This window comes from Hoplias malabaricus, chromosome 7 (assembly GCF_029633855.1).
Source record: "Hoplias malabaricus isolate fHopMal1 chromosome 7, fHopMal1.hap1, whole genome shotgun sequence".
Taxonomy (NCBI): Eukaryota; Metazoa; Chordata; class Actinopteri; order Characiformes; family Erythrinidae; genus Hoplias; species Hoplias malabaricus.
The window spans coordinates 17703249-17725388 of NC_089806.1; the positions used below are offsets into that span (position 1 = coordinate 17703249).

Here is a 22140-nt window from a genome sequence, read left to right on the forward strand (position 1 = left end):
TAATGATGTCCAGTGTCAGGTATTAGCCATGGCACTGGAGTCTCAGTATATCAATATCATGGGGCAAAATCCAAAATCCCAAGTCCAGATAGTGAAACAGAAATTTAATTAGAGGCTAGATATGTCTATGGTTTTATATAACTGTTATTGAAAAGTTCATATATACTCACGTAGAGATATCTTCAAACTCTTTCTAATTGAAAAAATGTAACAATGGGACGTTAATGGAGTTTTTGCCTTATTAATGACTGTTAATGAGTATTTCTCAACAGTAATATGCCTAGGATGCTGTGTGCCTCAGTATGAAAAGCTGGAAAGTGCCGACGATGGTCTGCAATAATTCAGTCAGGCATTTTTCTCTGTTCCTTTTTTTTGCGCCTTCTAAGGAGCCCCTCTGTCTGTGCCCTTCAAGAGCGAGGTTGAGGTATCATTACAAGATAATATTTTTCCTGCTTTAGGCGCTGGCTTTTTGATTTATTCTTTGTAAGGGAAAAAGCATTAATATTTATACATTGTGATGGGAAGGGGAGTGAGGAAAAAAGATAGAAAAAAAACATTTAAGCGGTTGTTTTTATTCAAATCATTTAAATTTGTCTCATGTAGGGTAAAATGTGACCAGAACTGGGTGGCTTGTGTGAGCTGAATACTCCTGTTGTAAATGAGATGGATTATGATGTGCCGGAAGGGATAGAGGGGCTTTTTGCTGCAGCTTTCCCTGAGCTGATCATAGACAGATAGCTGGGAGTACAGGCCCGGGACCTAGTTTAAGGCTGTTTACCATATTGCAGCCGTTTCAGTCGCTCCTCTTAACAACACGGCAGAGACAACTAGAAAAAAAAAAAAGCTGTTTACAAACCACAGCAGAGCGGACTCAATCAGCACCATGTTTATGTAATGCATATGTGCGCACTGATGTTATTAATCATTTAGAGTGTTTCCAGAAAGTTTGCCCTTGGCTTAAGGTTATTAGACCCTTGATTATTTTGATTTAAAAAGTCAAGTATGTGAGCTACAGAGAAAGCAGTCTTCGGTTATTAATATGCATGTCCATACTCATGCTCATTATAAAATCAGGCACTGTGAACATGGCCTGGACAATTAACAGTTTTTACATCAAAATCAATTCAAAAACTACATTTTTTAAATATTTGACTAACATTATCAAAAAAATGGATTTGAATTAGGGAAATTTAAACCTATAATCATTTATGTACAATAATATATAAATGATATAATAATTTAACCATATATATAGATGAATTACATCAACAAGAGCTACTAAACACCTGTTTGCTCTGCATATGAAAACACCACCACAAGTACAACACTACCATCAGCATTCGAGTTAATGTTACAGATTAAAAAATGAGTTTGTCTCCTCAAAACCCGCCTGGATCAAGTATATGAAATAAATACAAATAAATAAATAAATTTACAGTTACAATATTAGAAACATACATTGTCATCTCTGATATGCGCTATATTGTTACACATTACATTACATACATATGTTGAATCATTTACTTGAAAAATGATGAAATTGAAAGCAAATTTCGTTGGTTTGTCTCAGAGTAAAGCAAAGCAAAGGTGAAGAGAGAAAAATCAATGCTTATTCTACCAAGATATTCTCTCTAATGGCCTGGACAGATTTGTTGGTACCCCTTGAAAACAATTCCAAAATAAATTGTAATTATAGTAATATTTCTAACTGTAGTATCATGTCTTCAATCTTATAATTAGCCATGCAGCCTGTTTATGTGGAGAGGCATTCTGATGTTTGTTATCATTGTGTGTAGCACACTGAACATGGACCAGAGCAAAGGAGAGAATTGTCTGAGGAGATCAAAAAGAAAATTGTAGATAAAGATAAAGTCTATAAAACCATCTCTAAGCAACTTGGTGTTTCTGTTAATTAAGTTATTATCAAGAAGTTTAAATTCCATGGGAACTTAGATTAATGAAAATATTGGCTGCCAGAGGAACACTGATTTCGGATGTACAAGCTGAACTTCAAGGTCAAGGTCAGTGTCTGATCACACCCTCCATTGCCTTTTGAACAACAATGGGTTCCACTGAAAAAGACACAAACAGACTCCATTATTAAAGGAGAAACATAAAAAAGCCATATGGGAATTTTTTAAAATATTGACATAACATTGACCAGCCACAATGCATCTGGAGAATGCTATTTGGACAGATCAGACAAACCTGGAGCTTTTGAGCAATCACATCGGATTTATTTTCATGAAAACATTAAGCTTTCCAATAAAAGAATACCTACTGTGAAAAATGGAAGAGGCTTGATTACATTTTGAGGCTGATCTGCATTTGGCACAGGTCGCAGGTCGTGAGTCCTCCAAAAGGATAATGACTTCAAAAACACAGTTAGAAGCACTCAACAATGGCTAAGAACAAATGACTTGATTATTCTGAAATGGCCTCCTATGAACTCTGATCTGTTCCTTAGACCTATGAAAAGAGCAAAAACATGCATCTAGAGAAGACACCCTTCAAACCTGAGACAGCTGGAACAGTTTGCTCGGGAAGAGTGGGCCAAATTTGTTGACAGGTGCAAAAATCTCAGAATTCAATGATATCCAGTGCTTGCCTCTGAAGGTTGTGCAACAAAACATTAGGTGAAAAGGCCAAAGCACACGCAGAGGTGGTTTCAACATTTAATAAACAAAATTACACACAACGCAAAACAGTACAGACTGGATCATGTACACGGCAAGGAAAAAACACACAGTCGGGACGCAAAGACAGAGCTTGTAAAGGTGAAACACCACAAAACACCGGGACAACAATCAAGAACATGTGACAAGGGCGTGACAATAGATGAACAACACTAGGGAAATAAACGGAGAGCGTGTGTAATCAAAAACAATTCACAGGAGGACAAAAACAAGGCAAAAATCAGTGACAGTCAGTGCTATTTTCATTGGTTTTGTTATTTAAAATATTGTGTTATCAAGAATCAAATGCAAAATCAGATTTTTATTAACTATGGAATGAAGAACGATGGATGCCAATTACTTTAGTGGGTTTCAAGATTTCTCAGAAAGATGTCTGGGGGAAATTGTGGATATTTATGTTTTCATGGAAGGGTAACAACTGATTTTTCCATTTCTGTATTATGAGTACAGAAAAAAAAGGATAGAAAATAGAAATTCAGTTTATTGAATTAAGATAAATTTCTATGTAACTATCTATGTTTCTATCTAACCTCTTTAATTTAATATATATAAACTGCACCTCTCTGGTTCAACTCCACCCCTAGTTCAACTTTACAAAATACTCAAAAGTGGGAAGGACACCGGGAGTGGCCCTGCAGAGTTAACGTTGGCACCGGAAAATGATCAGCAGCAAACACGTTTCAATTTTCCTCATCACCATTATTCTTTCTCTCTCTTCTGCCCCTTTCTCATCTCCTTGCTTCTCTCTCACTCTCTCCTCCTCCTATCCCTTGTCACCTTCATTCTATCTCTCTCTCTCCCTTCTTTTCATCATCGTCTTCATTTGCCCATCCAAATAATCCAAATCACCAATCAAAGAACACATCTTATAATGCCTCTGGTCTGTACGCTCCAGGACCATTCCCTCCTTGCTCACGTGCTGTATCACTCAGTGCTCAGCGTTCCCTTACCTCATGTTTTACAAATTAAGCACTGACTGAGACGACATGTAGACAAAACAATCCAAACCGCTACTGAAATTCTCCCACGCTCTATGCTCATATGATTCTCATATTTATTAGTGCAGCATGAGTGGGCATCATCGGGGACAGTAACATTTGTTGACTGATTTGCAGACTGTGATGTCACATTGTACCACGTGATAATACCACGTCAACTGACCCTATTGCAGAGTTGAACCAAAGGGGTGCTGCAGAGGCAGAACTGGTGACAATACAATGTTATTTTGAAAATTTGGCAAAAAAATTATTTTGAATTTTAAAGTAGGACTGGCATATTTTATTATTACGGAGCATTGCACTTCATATAATTAAATACATGTCTTAGGGTGTAATAACTTTAATTGTGCACTACATCTTATGTAATTTTACATGTTGTGAATGCTTCGGTGACTAACAAAAATACGAAAGTGCTTGGCTTGAGTCATGTTTCATGTCCAAAAGTCTTTCTGTCTTCCACATCACTGCTGACCTTGCTTGGTGGAGTCTTATGATCTTTGGAGCAAAACACCTAACGGTGGTTTTTAGCAACTGTTTCACTCAGGCTGCTATTGACCGCAGGCCAAGAAAAAGTCCACACTGTTGTGTGTGTGTGTGTGTGTGTGTGAGAGTGAAAAAGTGATGTCAAGATTCTGAATGGCTAGAGGATACCTTCAGTTAGTATGTGCAGTCTAGCTTCACACACACTCCTCCTGTTACCTCAGGTCCCTCGCGAGCATGCCAGCTTTTATCGATTGTCCAGCCCTTGAGGGCTGTCGCCTCACTAGGGTCAGTGTCAGAGAGTGGAGGCTTGGACTTGGAGAGAGTAAATATTGGATAATCTATATTGCCCTGACAGGTATAGTAGCAGGTAGCATAAGGATTAAAACACAGGGTGTTACCATATTTAGGTGTTTAAATACAGATATATTAACAATATGTTAATATTGTTACTATTTTTAACATTTGTCAAGCCCAAATTTGAACAGCATAGTCCAGACTACTTGTGTCTTGGACATGAGAATGGTGTCTGTGTTCATGGTCAGGCATTCAGAAATACTGCCCTCTTATGAGACCTAGGACAAGACTTCCTCTGAATGTAAACAAGTTCTATACTAAATTGTTTTGCCATTTTACAGTTCTTTATTGGCTTAGTAAAAAGTGAACTGAGCTGAACTAAATATAAATTATTAGATAAAATATATAATTTCAATACAGGTTGATGATGGACAAAACTACACCTATAAAAATGCATTTCAAGTACCCAAAACAACATACCACACATAAATCACGAACACAATACCATATGCGTTTATAAAAAACTACAGTAAGAAACAAAATTCTTTTTTACCTGAGGCATGGTGCATGCTGGGGTCGGTTCTGCATAGATTCACCCCACGAGCTCCCCATCACACATGAAGCACTAGGCAGACTCCAGAATATAAAAACAATAATAAACAATCTTTAAAAATCACAACAGAATGTCATCATAGCATCAAATCAGAATCATCAAAGCATAGAATATCAAACATCTGCTCATAGCATGTCAGGAGGCTTCCACCCCTGTCCCATTCAGTCCCATTTCAACAGGTGTATAAAACCAAGCACAATCCACAGTCTCCCTTTACAGACATTTATGAATTTATGACTCATTCTAAAGAGCATGGTACTATAATAGGATGCCATGTTTGCAACAAGTCCGTTTGAAGTTTCTTCCCAATGGAGAATGCCTGACTGCACTGTGCCAACGGTAAACCATTTTGGAGAATCCTCTTCTCTGTTCCAGCATGACTGTGCCCCAGTGCACAAAGCAAGGTTCATAAAGCCATGCTTAAGGGAATCTTGTGTGGAAGAGATTCACTGACCTGCACAGAGCTCTGACCTCAACCCCATGGGACCCCTTTGGGATGAAGTAGAACGGAGATTGTGAGCCAGTCTCTCATGTGAAACATCGGTGTCTGACTTCACAGATCCTTTTAGAATGGGCAGACATTCCCACAGACACACTACAAAGTGTTGTATAAAGTCTTCCCTGAAAAGTGGAATCTGTATTAGCTACAAAAGAACTAATCCATATTAATGGCCGTATCTTTTGTATGGGATGTCATTAAATCCCCTGTAGGTGTAATGTGTAGGTGTCTCGGTACATTTGTTTATATAGTGTATGAGCCCCCAGCCAGTGAATATAATGGTAGCATACTGTATGTGACTTACTCAATTACTCTGTTATTGAAACAAATATTTCCACTGCAGAGTTATTGTAAGATAATGAGGCTGCTTATGTGCATTTTATTTCTTTGACCTTTGCCCTGTGCACTGCAGCTGTAGGGTGTTCTCCTCCTATGGCCTGAGATTGATGACACACTCAAGTGTGTAACATTGAGGAACGGTCGCTGTTTTGCCGCGGTCGCTCTCAAATATACTGCCTCATTTCATCGGTTTTAACGACCTCATTTAAAGGCACTTAATGACTCTTACAAATGTCCAGGCGGAGGAATAGATTCATGGGCTATTCTCAAAGGCAGTGTCCTCCTCATCCTCTCTGGCTGCTGCATCTCCATTAGATAGCTATCTCAGCAGAAACACAGCCATGCACCAATTACTGCACACAAAACGAGTGCGATAACACAAACACCATGGCTGGTGACCATTACTTCGCTCTATTACTTCGACGATTTCTCTTCAACAACATTAGCGTACTTTTATGTATTTGTGTTTGGGACGACATGCTTTTGATCCTGAGATAATTTTTAGGACACGTGGCGTCATTTCAGTCTGGTTTTTATTGAGTGTGATATACCAACTACAATATACATTAATGTGAAAGAAAAATGTATGTATAAATTTAAATTAGGGCTGGACAATATGGCCAAAATGTATATCACGATTAATTTCTAAATTTCAGTCAATATAATTTTGATAGTGATATAAACAACATAAAAGTCACAGAAAAATCATGACATCACCATCAAACATAAACCTCTTGGATTTGTCAATATTTATATTTTTTAACTAAATTTAAAATTGAGTGAGCTGGGCAGGGAACTGATTGATATTAATATTGAATTACTGTCCAGCCCTAATTTAAATCATGACAAGATCAAAGAGAAACCTAGTTTTGCCCTACCGCCGTTAGCCATATAGCCATTGTCACAGAGGTTTTTCTGGTATTTTAAAAACAAGAAAGCCCAAAATACACACCCTTGTCATTGGAAGGTCTGGGGAACCTTTGGTGCTTTACATCAATGTCTTTGTTTACATGTGGATTTTATTATGTGATTGTGTTGTACAGAAAATATGGAGGGCAGGACTAATTAATGCAGAAATAAAAAAGGAGTACAAAGGATTGTTCATAATATTTAAAACCGGCATCAGTGTTTTACTTGTTCATTTTATTTAAAAATAAATTCCCCGAAGAACAAAGAAGACCAAGAACATTTTGTTGATTTTAAGAATTACAATTATTTATTTATTCCATATGGATAAACCTTGTGATGTTTAAGGAGTTTTATAAACACACTAACGCCACAAAATGTCTTCCCACCACAAAGAGACACACTCGTGAAATAAGACAAATTCAGCAGTCTTTCTCTCTCTGTGAGATATAATACATGTGTAAATGTTGCAGAGTTCCGAGCTGTTCTGCTGAGCTTGTGAACTAACAGCCCCAGAAACACACACAAACTTTTTTCCAATTATTCAGCCAGGGTTTGCACTGAAGAACCTACTGTTCTTTGGTTCCAGTTGGGAACAAATTTTTCTGGTTCGAACCACTTTGTCAGTGGAAACACGCTGAACGGTTCCAAATTTAGTTCATGAACTGGAATGTGAAATATGGCTGAACTAACAACAGAGAGTGTAGTGATGACAACTTAAGATGTCTCTGTGAAATACTGCTGAACTGACAGCTCTTACTACATGCATGCTTCAACATTAGGAGTCAGTCAGTCAGTCAGTAAGCAAAAATGCCTTTTTTAGGCCGACCCAGTAGGCGGTCTGGCAAAACACAAACACTTGTTAGCTTCATAAATGACAGGCTATAAAATAAAACTGTCTATGAATAATAGTATATGCACAAATAAACAGCATTAAGCATCTGCATATTTAAAACCAACCACAGCACTACCAATCTGAAATTAAGATTGAATTATGATATTATTATTTTTTATTATTATTCTTTTTATTCCATAGTTGTCAGTGGTATTTAAAGTTATTTTGACAACCATAACATGTAAAGTGATGAAAATAATATAGTGGGATAATCTAATCTCAGTAATTTCTTATTAGAGCATCTGCCTCGAGATTTGAACCCTCCTTTTCCAAATACGAAGCACTCTGAATATTAATTTTATGATAACATCATGCTTGATGATATACAACTTTCTCAGTCGTGTGGGACTCATCTGAGGCACCATTCATCATTCTGAACATGTGCAAAATTTCATAATTATTTCCAAATTTAATTTTAAACATGAGGTCCTCAGCTCCTGTGTCGATTTCCTAAATGATTTTTATAAATATCTATAACGACATCAGTTAGACATTATTGAATGTATTGATTTAAAGCTTTGAGCGGTAGCGTGTGTGTGAAATGCATATTTTCACGAGCATACGGATGTGTAATTGCACAGATAAGGTCTGAGTCAATTTGTGTCAATAATGAGATGTGCTGTTGCTCTGTGTGATGATGAGACCGATATTCATCCCTTAATGACCTTTCCTCAGGTTTAACAAAGTCATTTAATTTCTATCTCCCTCAAAATCTGATAAGTATGTTCCAGGCTTCATTAGTCCAGTTAGAGGTAAAGTTAAACATTTTCTTGGCTGCTGAAGGAGGCGTATTTGGGTTCATTCATTGCACAAATCAAGGTAAAGTCAGTGCGTCTGCCAAAATGATCTAATGCTATTGTTTGTGTGGTTGCCAGACCTTCACTAACACAGATACATTTTGAAGTCTCTTGTTTGCTGGAACAGGAAGAATAAACAGATTTCTTGTTTTTTTCCAGACTGGCTATAAATTGGATATGTCACTCAGTGCCAAGCAGGACACACAGCTATTTGATCTGTCCGCTATATTTAAATTGGACTTGCATGATACACACTCTGTGACCACTTTATTGAATACGCATAAATATATCTCATTTGTAATATTTGTGAGTAAGCCTGGTGTATTTGATGTATATATTGTACTCAGAATTTGCTTGATTGATTGTACCCTGTCTAATATTGTGGACAAGTTGTGTCATATTTGTCTAGTCTTCTTCATTAATGACTAGTTTCTGATCTATAAAACTGGATATTTTATATGATTTTATTTTATGAGGGCGGCACGGTGGCGCAGCAGGTAGTGTCGCAGTCACACAGCTCCAGGGGCCTGGAGGTTGTGGGTTCGATTCCCGCTCCGGGTGACTGTCTGTGAGGAGTTGGTGTGTTCTCCCCGTGTCTGCGTGGGTTTCCTCCGGGTGCTCCGGTTTCCTCCCACAGTCCAAAAACACACGTTGCAGGTGGATTGGCGACTCGAAAGTGTGTGAAAGTGTGTATGTCTGTGTTGCCCTGTGAAGGACTGGCGTCCCCTCCAGGGTGTATTCCCGCCTTGCGCCCGATGATTCCAGGTAGGCTCTGGACCCCCTGCGACCCTAAAATTGGATAAGCGGTTACAGATGATGGATGGATTTATTTTATGAACATATGCGCACATGCAGGTGTTAAAACTGACATTAGACAAAAAAGCAAAAACATACATTAAACCAAACATTACACACCTTTTATTCACTGTTTATTCACACTTTTTTTTTTACATATTACAGTATTTTTCAGGGGATTTGCCTTCAGTGTTTGAAGAAATCTGCAGTGATCTGTTTCACAACTTGAAGCTGAGTCAAGTTAAATTTTAGAAGTTGTTTGCATTTTCTGCTTCTGCTGATTCATATAATCCCTGAAAAAAGACTTTGCTGTCCTCTTGTCTGCAGCTGGAAGGATGGACACAAACACACATTTTTCCCCCAGATCTGAAACATTTGATTTTTTAACATCTCATTTCCCCTTAATAGTGTGCACATGCATATACCATTTAAGAGAACATTTAAAATTAAATTACATACGGAATATAAACATTCTAAGGAATGTATTAAAGTTAATTAACTATAATTTATTTGTTCTTTATTCTGACCTGTTGCTAATTGAATTAATTTTTGTTTGATTGTATCCTCTAAAGCAACTCTTACTCAAATGCTTCTTTTCTGATAGATATTCATTAATTTGCTCATTCATTCATTGTCATATATGTTGATTTTGGGCATGAATTATTATTGTTATTTTGAACAAATCAGTATAGTGACTGCACTAATCTGAAGGGTTTGAATGAGTGATAGTCTTGTCAGTCATAGGTGAATTAATCCTGGTAATCTCTGAGTGTGTATGTGTAAGATGAACAGGTGGAGGTTCGGGTGTTACAGGAGGAGCTGAATGGCCCTAAACAGCAGGAGGAAAGTAAACACCTGCCAGTAAGAGCTAGTGCACATACTGCTGTTCTGAATGTTTGATGCCTTATGGCTCTGCACCAGCACTTTATCCATCATTTCATATCTAATTAAATTAATTTATATTAAACAATCACAATGCCCAGGTTTTATTACTGTTTTTAGTTTGATGTTATCATACAGTTTATGACACAGGATGATGAGGAAAACAGCTCCTATCATTAAACCAGATGAGTTGATGCAAATGACTGGAATTTAGTGTCATAAGCGTCATCATAAACTAAAACTAATTAAGCCTGGATTATGTGTCTCTGTGTTTACATTAGAGCAAGGTATAAAGTAAAGAAACCCAGTAAACTCTCACTGCTGGAAAACATCCTTAAATCTCCAAAATGAACACTGATTTAAATTCTATATATCATTGCTGTCCAAAAAAACATTCCTGTTACTGCTTTTTCAGTTCAGGGTCTTGTTGGTTCCAGAGCGGGCGCAATCATGGGCGCAAGACGGGAACACACTTGGAACACCACATTCCCACGCCCACACTTAAGGGACACTTTTGAGTAGCCAGTTCACCTACAACGTGTGTGTATCAACTGTGGGATGAAACCGTTGCACCCAGAGGAAACCCATGCAGACACAGGGAGAACACAAGAAAATCCCCCCAGACAGTCACAGGAGGCAGGGCTTAAACACACAACCCCAGGACTCTGGAGCTGTGTGATAGCGACACTACCTGCAGCGCCACCGTGCCACTGAAATCATGGAAATCATGCATCTCCATAACAGTAACCTTATAGAAGGGAAAACCCAACTTAACTTTTAATGAAGGTCAATGTAAAATTTCTACTATTTCTACTACTCCATTCATCATGAAATTGTTCAAATGGTGTAGTAAACTAAAAATGGACAAATATCGATACATGTTTTTTTCTTCTAACAGGTACGATATAGTGGTTGAGTCAGTGAAGATTTCAAAACAAAATGTCCCCTTATGATGAAAAAACATTATCAAAAGAATAGCACTGAATTTCCATGGGTCATAACACCCGCTATGTAAAACTGAAACAGCTTAATCATGATTTACAAAAGATCTGTGGGTCTTTAAAGGTCTTTAAAGATCTGTGAAAGGTCTCCTGACTTGTCACTTAGGTTCTTCTTAATGAAGCAACCGCATCTTCACTTAAAAGTAAGAGTATATAGTTGTGGGCCTCATTAATATGCATTTTTAAAACTTGTTAGGTACAAGGGCCTTATCTTTATTCTGTTACACTAAGAATATTTATTATAACAGCTCTTCAGAACTTTGATAATGAGTGAATATAAATTATTTATCTCCAGTGTTTTAGCTCTAGTTTGGTCTGTGATGTCTTGTGGATAGAGTTGGCAAGCAGTAAATATTTTACTGCACTGAACTTCAACACTATTTACAACTAGCTTTTAATATTGTAGCGACCCTGTGTGTGCATGTTTATATATATTAAGCTATTTCATATACATAAGTGATAAAAAATAACAAAGAAGAAAGAGGCGTAGGGCATGGCAAGAAAAAAATATTTCGTACACAGTGACAGTTCAGTGTGCAGAATCAGTAAAAGTCAAGTTCAGAAATGCAGAAACAGCAAAACAACCACTGATCATTTTACACTTTTAAACATGCTCTTTTATACATGTGTTAAAAAATTGGGTCAAATTTCTCTTAACAGAGTAGAATGAGTAAGTATAAGTGTTGGAAGATTTCTGTCTCAGCTCAGTGCTCTCCTGCATGGACATATCTGACACTCTTCTAAACTCATTGCAGGTCAGTGCACATTATACACACACACATACAAACATACATACACACACATACATACACAGTGGTTGGTAAAATCTAAGTCAAAATGTAACCATTAAAAATGCCCTTTTCTAAAGTTGTAAGTGTGTGCTGTCTTTCACTGATGAATTGAAGATGTACTGAAAGAAAGTGCTGAGCTGTAACTCACGTTTGTGTATTCTCTGTTTCTGATTGACAGCTCTGGGCTTTGGGAAAGAAACCAAAGCTGATGCGTGACATTCTGCTGGGTATTCTTCTTCTTTTAATGACCCGATTTCCTGCCAATGTGCCTCTATTGACAAACCTTAGACAAGGACAGAATGAGGCTATTTCTGCCTGCCCATAATTGGATGGGAAAAAGCGATGGACCTTTTCACAGCATATTTTCCTGGGGAAATTACATCATCATTCTGAGAATTCATACCATTTGCTGTTATTCTTGGTGTGTTCATTTCTATTGCACCAGTCCCCATCAATCAGACGCAAACTTTTGCTACCCTCAGCTTTTCCTCCTGCTAACAATGTAGAGTCGGCGATATGCTGCTTTTAGAATGGACCTTAAGAGAAGCCAGCATTCAGTGATGGACTGTAATCTAAAAAAGAAAAGCTACAGGTTTGAAAAAAAGAACAGATAACCCACATTCAGTGATTCTTTTTTTGGAAAGAGTAGAATACATAAAAACAATATGTTGAGTTTACAGAGTAATGTGAAATAGGTTCAGAAATATTTCAGCCTTCTGTTCTGGATTTATATCAGCCTACAAGCCTTAATAATGTTGTGATATCACCTTGAATTTGAGTCAACTGCGATATTTCTATTGACAAGGTTTAGATGTTTTCTCTCTGTGTGATCAACAATCATCAGTGTGTTGCTGTACAGAAAGTACTCTGCTCTACTGTCTCTCAGTACTGGAAGGGTGGTTGTAGCCAACTGTTCCTTTCCCCACTGCCACTGAGGGACATGGACAAATGACCCATCTTTTCATGGTAGAATTCCCATCGGTCCCTTTGTCCAATCACTCCCTGGAGAGCATGAACCACCACACATGCCCAACATGAAGAAGAGCTTGGCAGCTATGTTTATGGCCAGGCTGCCTCTCAAAAATAATCACACCATAGAATCAAACAAATCTGTCCATGCCGGGCACACAAATGAATTCAGTTTAAATAGCTTTTAAGAAATTCGAAATGCTTGACAGAATGTTTTTAAATTCCCCACTCAGTGTAAAGATGCTTTAGTTTATTGAACATGTATATTATTCATAAAATTCATTTAACAAAAACTGAAATATATACATACATACATCGTGGCACGGTGGTGCAGCAGGTAGTGTCGCAGTCACACAGCTCCAGGGACCTGGAGGTTGTGGGTTCAAGTCCCACTGTGGGTGACTGTCAGTGAGGAGTTTGGTGTGTTCTCCCTGTGTCTGCATGGGTTTCCTCCACGTGCTCCGGTTTCCTCCCGTGGTCCAAAAACACACGTTGGTGGTGGATTGGCGACTCAAAAGTGTCTGTGAGTGTGTGAATCTGAGTAGGCTCTGAACACAATCTGAACTGGATAAGCGGTTACAGACTACCATACATACTAGTCTACATTTATCCAAACAGTGTGACTTCTCACGTATATCAATTTAAATTTTCATTCATTCATTATCTGTAACCGCTCCAGTTCAGGGTCGCGGGGGGTCCAGAGCCTACCTGGAATCCTTCACAGGGCAACACAGACACACACACATTCACTCACACACACAGACACTTTTGAGTCGCCAATCCACCTACCAACGTGTTTTTGGACTGTGGGAGGAAACCCACGCGGACACGGGGAAACACACCACCCTCACAGACAGTCACCCGGAGCAGGAATCGAACCCACAACCTCCAGGTCCCTGGAGCTGTGTGACTGCGACACTACATGCTGCGCATTTTTTACATTTTTTAAATGTAAATATTAAAATACACTCATCATCATAATCATAATTTCATATTAGTTTGAATTCAGTTTGTGTTCACATCTCTCAGAAATGGTATAAAATAATTGATTAATAAGCATTTTAAAGACCATTTAAAAATTTTAATTTCATGTTATTATGTGGTATTAAGATATTAAGCAGGATTAATATTTTCAGGGATATAAAACCACATTGGTTGCTAAGATGAACCCACATTTAATAACCCACATTTTTAATGCCATATATATATATTTAATGAAAAAAATACCAGTAATTGCAAATCCATTCGTTTTCCAGAATAATAGATAATTGTTGGTTATTCAGCTGTTTTGCCACAGCATAAAGGTAACTGGATTTCAGGTATTAGTATCATGTATACATCAACCATTTGTTGTAAGGTATGTTTCCCACTGTATACAGACTATGTTTGTGGTCAGGGCCACCAGTCATGCTCAGTCCATACAGCTGCTCTGTGAAAATGTACACCATTGAAATTCCATTTAAAGTATATAATTTTCTGTAAAGCTGTGTAATAAAAAAGAAGTAGCCCGTGGTAATACGAGCATGCCTTGTTTTAATGAGCATTTTTGCTTCTCTGTGTGAAGCTGTCAGTATTGATATGAACTTGTTTTGTGGAGTGCTGCCTCTGTGCCCTGCAGTGTTGGCTAGTCTCAGTTTGCACCTTCTCAGTCACTAGCCTGGGGCTGAGCAGGGAGATTGTTCCGTTTTTACCTGGAGTAAGAGTTTTCAGAAATACACCTCTCAATGTCTCTTCCCTCTGTTCCCCCGTCCATTTAGTCATCTCGCTCCCTGCCGAGGAGCCCAGTGTTAAATGCATTTCTTGCGGTCCTAAAAAGGCTGCTGCTCAGATGGGAAGCTAAGAACGATGCTAATTTATGTGGAATTTGATGTTCTGTGAGACATGGCGACTGCAGCCGGTGTTAAAGCTTTGAAAGCAGACTCACCGCAACATTTAATTAGCAATATCCGCTTGCCTGGTGTGATACGTCCTTGAGTATTCTGTGCAGTCAGCTGATCTATTTGAAAGATTTGCATATGTAAAAGTTGCTTTCTCTGACAAAACTCTGAATGGCGGTCTGACATAGGTGTTGGACTTTGGTGATTGCAGAGGACTGTGGTAATTTCATCTTTAAATGGTTGGCATATTTTCTTTTCATTCCCTTTCCTCTTTATAGTGCATAGATTTCCCACTACAATAGACCTCCGATTCGTGCCCATGCTTCAAACACTCAGCATCTCAAAACTCTCTGGATCCAGAACAAATTGCGGCCACATTTTGGCATCTCATTGTTTACTTTGGTAGACAGCTGTATAGGTTACAGACACAAAGGAGAGAGAAAGAAAAGGAATTGCCTAAAGCTTTTCTTTTTTTCTTGCTCTTTTGGGTCAAAGCGGTAGTTACAGTCGGTGAGTCAGAACAGCTTGTCTGGGGCCAAGTGAAAATGACATGTCAAAGGAAATGATGTGACGCCTGATGATGGATGGGTCTTCCTTCCCATGCTACAGGCATCAACACCCCCCACCACACTCCCACCCCACACACACACACACACACAACCAAACAAAACACACCTACACCATGCCATATCTGCTCTGGAAATGGAGGCGAGAAAGGAATGAATTAAAAAATAAATAAATAAAGAAAATACCATTTGGACTCTGGCCGCCAGCCCACATGCTTCTGTGTGATTTGTTAAGAGTCCCTGAATTAGACTGGAATACTGTTGGTGGCACTACATCAGTGCAGTGTGCTGCTGCTGTTATTAAAATTTTGATTTGGATTAAATTTATATGGGCTGATGTCCCCTGATGTGGGTCTGATTATGAGGTTGTCACGCAGGGGCCAGTTTCTTGGATGCATTTAAATTGGTCGGTAATGTCCCTTGCAGAGCTGTGCTGCAGTGTTGGTAGCTGACCTTCCCTGGGTTCCTTATTACCTGATATACCCAGTTGAAAACAAGCACAAGCACAAATGTTTACAGTAACCCTGGAACCAAGCACGGATGATCTAGCCTACATCCTTTCTAGTGATAAGCCACGGCCTACGTTAGCATTTGTCTTAGCGACACAGTAGGGTTTTCTGGACTGTTTGGTGATGTTGCATCAGGCTGGCTCCTATACTTCCCTTAGCAATGCTCCTGTAGAGGTGGAAGTCTGACTTTTGCTGACATTTTCTGACATTCATTACATATAAATACAATATATCTGTTGTCTCACCCACTGTACCCATGTACTGCTTCTTCTTCTACAATCTAATTTCTGTAAAATAGGCTCCCACACCTCATATATACGGCTGTGAGCCAGAGTCATGCTACTTTTTTCTTTAGAATTTTCAATCAAAATGTTATTAATATTTTTCTGGTTTTGGACAAAAATCTTGGGGCATATATTACTTGAAACCTTCAATTAAATGTAATATATTTTTTTATCTGTGCATATAATGTCCACACTTTGCCTTTATTACAACTTTGTGTTTTTTTCAGCACACTATCATTTGTATTGTAAGAAACTATCTATCTATCTATCTATCTATCTATCTATCTATCTATCTATCTATCTATCTATCTATCTATCTATCTATGATCTAACAGATGCCATTTTTAGGGATGAGAATGTCAATGCTCTGAAGTGACCAGTCCAAAAAGTTTTTTCAGAACACCGACATCCTCTTCATTTGGTTTTCAGATATTTCTTTTTTTTTTTTTTTTATACTTTTTTGTTTGTTTCCTTCTGAATAATGGTGTCTGTAGTTGTCTCTCCGATCTGATTTCAAGTCGACAATCTTATTTCTAACAGCCTCAAAACTATTGTCCAGTCCATGACTAGCATGTACTTTGGCTGTATTGTCTGGAAATCACATGAATGAATTTAGTCTACTATATTTTCAGCACAGGTTCTGATATATTGCACTGTTGGAATTTTAAACCTTAATATCAAGCCACTGTATGCGGCACATTGTTAATGTGTCAGTTGGAGGAGCTTTTAATGCAGCCCAGTGGCAGTCTGGCAGTTTTTTATATGCAGGTAAGCATTAGAGAGATTAACTTTTAATTACTGCACTGTTACTGACCCCAGCAACCCTCTTTTTTCACTCACTCTTACACTCTATCCCCCTCACTCTCACATTCTCTCACACTCAAGTACACACACTTACACGCAACAGGCACTCTTTCCCTATATCCCCACCCCCGTTTCCCTCGCTCTCTAGCTCAGTGTCTCAAGCGCTCCCTATCAAGCCGCTCTGCTTGATAATTCTAAAGTTTGTGCTTTTGATTAGCATGCGAATGCTAACAGGATGAGACAAGTCCCTGGCGTGCCCGGCCCTGCCTCTCCTGCTGTGGTAATGAAGCCTCCACAAAACACCTCTCAAGGGTCCCTGTCCTCTGCTCCCATTCTCTCTCTCTCTCTCTCTCTCTCTCTCTCTCTCTCTCTCTCTCTCTCTCTCTCTCTCTCTCTCACATCTGAAGTACAGTCACGCTTACCCCAAAAAACAGTTCTAGCCCCGGCTGCTGGGACGGAGGAGTCGCATATACTAGGACTGACTGAAGGATGCACATAGAGAGGGAAAAAGAGAGAGAGATTAGCATGCGGTGCTGAAGGATGACTGCTGTGTGCTGGAGGCACACTTTCACTTCACTGGTCTCCGTTTGATGATTCAGAAGTGCTGTCACTCCAGGCAGAATAAAAAGAAAAAACATTATATATATATATATATATATATATATATATGCCAGCATCTTTAAACCCCAACACAAGCTATAAACACATAGCTAAAGGGCCACACACCCAAAATAGCACTTCTCTCATATTTACGCTCACTCGGACGAGAGGCCCGAAGTGACCCTGGCTGCCTCAACAATGGAAGCTTTGTTGGCCTCTGTTGGGCCTGTCCCAGAGCCCTGAGCAGAACAGAGGAGTACTGTCTGGCCGTCCTGCCACTTTGATATGCGCTTCCTCACGCCCGCTTCAGAGCCGTGGCCTGGCGCCACCGACAGGTTCCTGTGAAGAGGAGAGTGGAGTGTTGTCTCTGTACAATCACCACAGCTCCACTACCTACACATCTCCTTAGAGGCTTTCACACAGTGTGTTCAGCACTTTACCCACTCTTATCCTTTACATCACCTGGCATATAAACACAGCCCAGACACCAGACTGTTATTTACAGGGACTTTTCAAAGCTCTTCAGGAAACTGGAGCTGACCTTAATCAGATTCACTGTTCCCTACAGTCCAAATGAAATTATTAACCCTTAAAAGTCGATAGCTATTGCTTAAGTCTTGCGGTGCTATTCAAATGTAATGAAAATTTGAGGTTGAAATGATTCATCTATATTTTGCATTGAAGCACTGTGTGGGGATATAAAGTTTAATATCCATACCATTAAAACTTTACATAGGGCCCAGCCCACTTTCTTAATACCATCAAACACAACACAGTGAGATCTTCTTAGGTGTCATCACATAGGCAACTCCCTTCATCTGTGTTTCACTGAATAAGCCCTGTTGAAGGCTCAACAGTGAGATCTGGCATCCCAGACCCACCCCCTGTCAAGCCAGATTTTATCATGCTCATATATAGAGAATTGCAGCGGCCTCATGACTAAAGGCTCATTTATATTGGAGTGGATGTTAAGAAATATTACCAATAGAGGGGTTAAGAGTGAAATGTTTTTAACAACATCAAGCATGGGGATGGAGGAGGAGGCGTTGATACTATAATGTTACTTACAACAAAAATGGCAAAATAGCCTAGCCCCATTGGCACTGTTAATGCTTTTTCAGTGCCTTCATTTCTATGTGGACTCTACATTCTGCATATAATCAGCCAGTGATTACATGAAGTTGAATACCCTACAAAAGAAAGTTAAGAAAACTCATTGTAACTCAGTGAAGTGACTGAAAATCACTTCAATGACATTCAGTGAATGACTGCGTGTTTAAGTCCTTCACAGTTGTAGGCCTTTGAGTTTTATACCACTACCTTTGACCTTGTTTTCACTATGCTATGGCATTCATTTGTTTGCTGCTTATTGATTTGTTATTCGTTTTTTCATAAGAACTCTCTAATGCAGTCGCCTGAAGGAGTCCTCGAATCCTAACTTTTTTTTTTCACAGAACAAGACGTTATAATGTCTTCTCTTTTACTTCTGAACAGCATTTTTATTGTATTATTGTTAGTATCTCTAGTATCTGCACTTCTAAAATAATTTCTCCATTTCACTCATTAAGGTATGAGGGAGATTAAATATTGGAGCACAGCATGCTTTTTGTTGTTTCATGTGACAACTGGACAGTTTTTATAGACCAAAAACATACCTGCTGAATTTAATGTGCTTTATAATTGCACCATCAGTGCGCCAGGGATATTATGTCTAATGTTAGTAAGCTAGATTACATTGCTTTTTATTGATTATGTTCAATGTTTCTCTTTATATGATTAAATAAATTCTCTGTATCTCATCATAGCAACATTTACCTCATATTGTATTGGCACATTTGGTCAAAGAATTACATACTGGCTTTGGACAGTGATGCATGGGTCAGAAGGAATGCAGGGTTTCCCCAAAGCCAGACTTTACATCAGCAAACTTTGTCTGTGTTTGTTGTTATAGGCCTCTATGGTTTGCTGGACTTTGCTCCTGCTTTATATAGGCAGATTAATGGTTGGTAGTTGGAGTGAGCAAGAGATGTTAGTTGTAATGATTGTAAAGTGGTGTTCCATTGTCTGTGTCCAGTGGTTGTTGCCCAGCAATAATTTTTCATGAGTGTATGGAGTTCGACAGTATTAGGCACAGGCGTGTGCAGCAGTATATTATTGAACAATTTACACAGTGAATAGCTCCACTCATGGGACCACATACAGCCTTCCTGTGGAAGACAAACAGCCCCTGACCCATGATTTTTGCAGAGCCCACATGGCTCCCTGAAACGATGCCACATTCATACATCTCCTCTCCAATTATGGCCTATTGTCCACAGGATGCTGCCCGGTCAGCCTCATTGTCAGGAGTCCAGTTAGCATCAGCAGGACCGACAGTTCAGCAAAGTGGTCAGATGATAATATCACTGTCAGAACAAATGATGCCCTTTCAGAAGAAGAAAATATTTTGTGAATTTAACTTTGAATGAATGTTTAGAATAAACATTTAGTTAGAATAAACATAAAGTTTTGAATATTTATGCAATTAATAACCCCAGCTTTTATCATTAACATATTTAACCACATTTATCATTCTAACCACCTGTAGATCTCCAGGCTGAAACCCAGATGCTTATTCACTGTATGTTATTAAAATAGAGTCCATTGTTGTAGCTCTTTTCTTCAGCTTTGTATTGAATTGGAAACACTTCTGAAGACCAGGAACCTACAGTCCTACTGATAAAACAATGAACAGAAAACTAACAAAAGCAATAGCAAATTGGAATTACAGTGAAGAGCCCCAATGTAAAATGGATCAGTGGAGAAAGACATTTGACTATAGGGTATATATTATATATATATATATATATATAATCATCATTCACATGATAATACTGTTATTGAATTATCAGAAATAATAAATACATTCTGATGATGCAAAGAAATGGAATGAATGAATCCTCAATGTCTACACAAATGAATATTATTGCTTGATAGTCCTACAACAAACGTACATATAGCAAGCTCGATTTTAGGCATAGAAATTAGTTTTATAGTTTTCATTCATTTCTTTTGGTTCTTACATCGTGAGATATTCTTGCATGAACAGCCAGCTTATGTTTACAAATTAAAATGGAAATGTTAAGTTTTGGTTAAAAGCAGTCACTCTAATGGATGCTGAAGCTTGTATTCTAATAATAGATGTGTTTATGCTGTAGCTGCGAGCTTGTTTCACTGAAAGACTGGAATACAGTAGCTATATGCGCATGCCTGTCTGGCAGAAGGCTCCTAATGCCCCTCCATAGCCATGCTTTAGGGGAAGTGCGTAACCATGGTGATATTTACCTCAGCTCTACGCCTGGCTGAAGCCCTCTCAGATAAGGCATGATGGTGGGATCATTTTCCTCCAATCCAGCTTCACGTGACAGAGAGTGGTGTTTTTTTTTTCCTGGAGCCCTTTAATCTTGTGCATGAAATGCCTAGAGAGTATATTATTGATGAGAATATAATTAGCATCTTCGCGTAGAATCATGAATGGATGAGCAGTTCTGGTTAACATGATGCAAAATGGCAATCGCTCAGTCGTGCAATTTGCTCATGCATAATAGCATTGACATTTTGTGAGATGTATTGGGCATACGTTGGACCTATAGGTTGTGGTGAGTGGAAGGATGTGGCCCGGAATGTCAAAAGCAGCTCTGGGTGATGTGACACAAGTGTTTCTTTCCTCGCGGCTCTGATGCGAAGTGATGATGTCATTTTCAAGTGTGGAGCATAGACGCACTTCTCTCTGTGTAAGATTTGGTGGTTTGTGTGTGTGTGTGTGTGTGTTTGTGTGTATGTTTGTGCATGTCTGCAGTTTCTGTTTTCTTTCTGTCTCCCCCTGCAACTTTGAACTGTCTCCCTGTGAGACAGCAAAGACAGTTCTCCCTGTAACAAAGAGTTTGCAGTGGGAAAATCCCAGGCCAATGCCAGCTACAAACATCAAATTTCATTGTGCTTGAGAGGATTGAGAGGAATGGTTGTTTCGTCTCTCTCTCTCTCTCTCTCTCTCTCTCTCTCTCTCTCTCTACCCCCCCCCCCCCCCCATTTTCCCCCTCTCTCATATACACATGTACGCGCATACACACAATTCCAGCCTGTTTTCTGTTGAGTCAGAGGAAAGCCATCTGCCACACAGTGATAATGGGTCACAAGGGAAGCAAGGCCTGGTAAAAGTGGAGATGAATTAAAATAGGGAGAAAGAAGGCGACGCTTGACTACACCCAATTCTTACCATATTTTTTTGCCGTTTTAGTCAACACCAGCCCCGTCAACAGCGACATATTTAACTCTGATGTGCATTTCTTTCTACATATCAGCTGCCACTCTAATAGACAGCCAAATATGTTTATGAATAATCAAAGAGTAGGGCTAGACATTATGAAATTTACAACATTACCATTATAAACAATGTTTCACTGTGTTATTATGTTTTCAATATAACAGAGTCAAATGTAGATATTTGAGAGGAATGGTTGGGAATATTTTTTTAGCTGTTTTATGTTTCATTACAAAGCCTTG

At 38.8% G+C, this 22140-nt stretch overlaps 1 protein-coding gene across 1 annotated transcript in view; it reads left to right on the forward strand.

Moving 5' to 3' along the window:
- The window catches only part of LOC136702497 (kelch-like protein 29), a 216394-nt gene that overhangs the window by 101340 nt on the left and 92914 nt on the right, over positions 1–22140 (forward strand). The window lies entirely within an intron of this gene.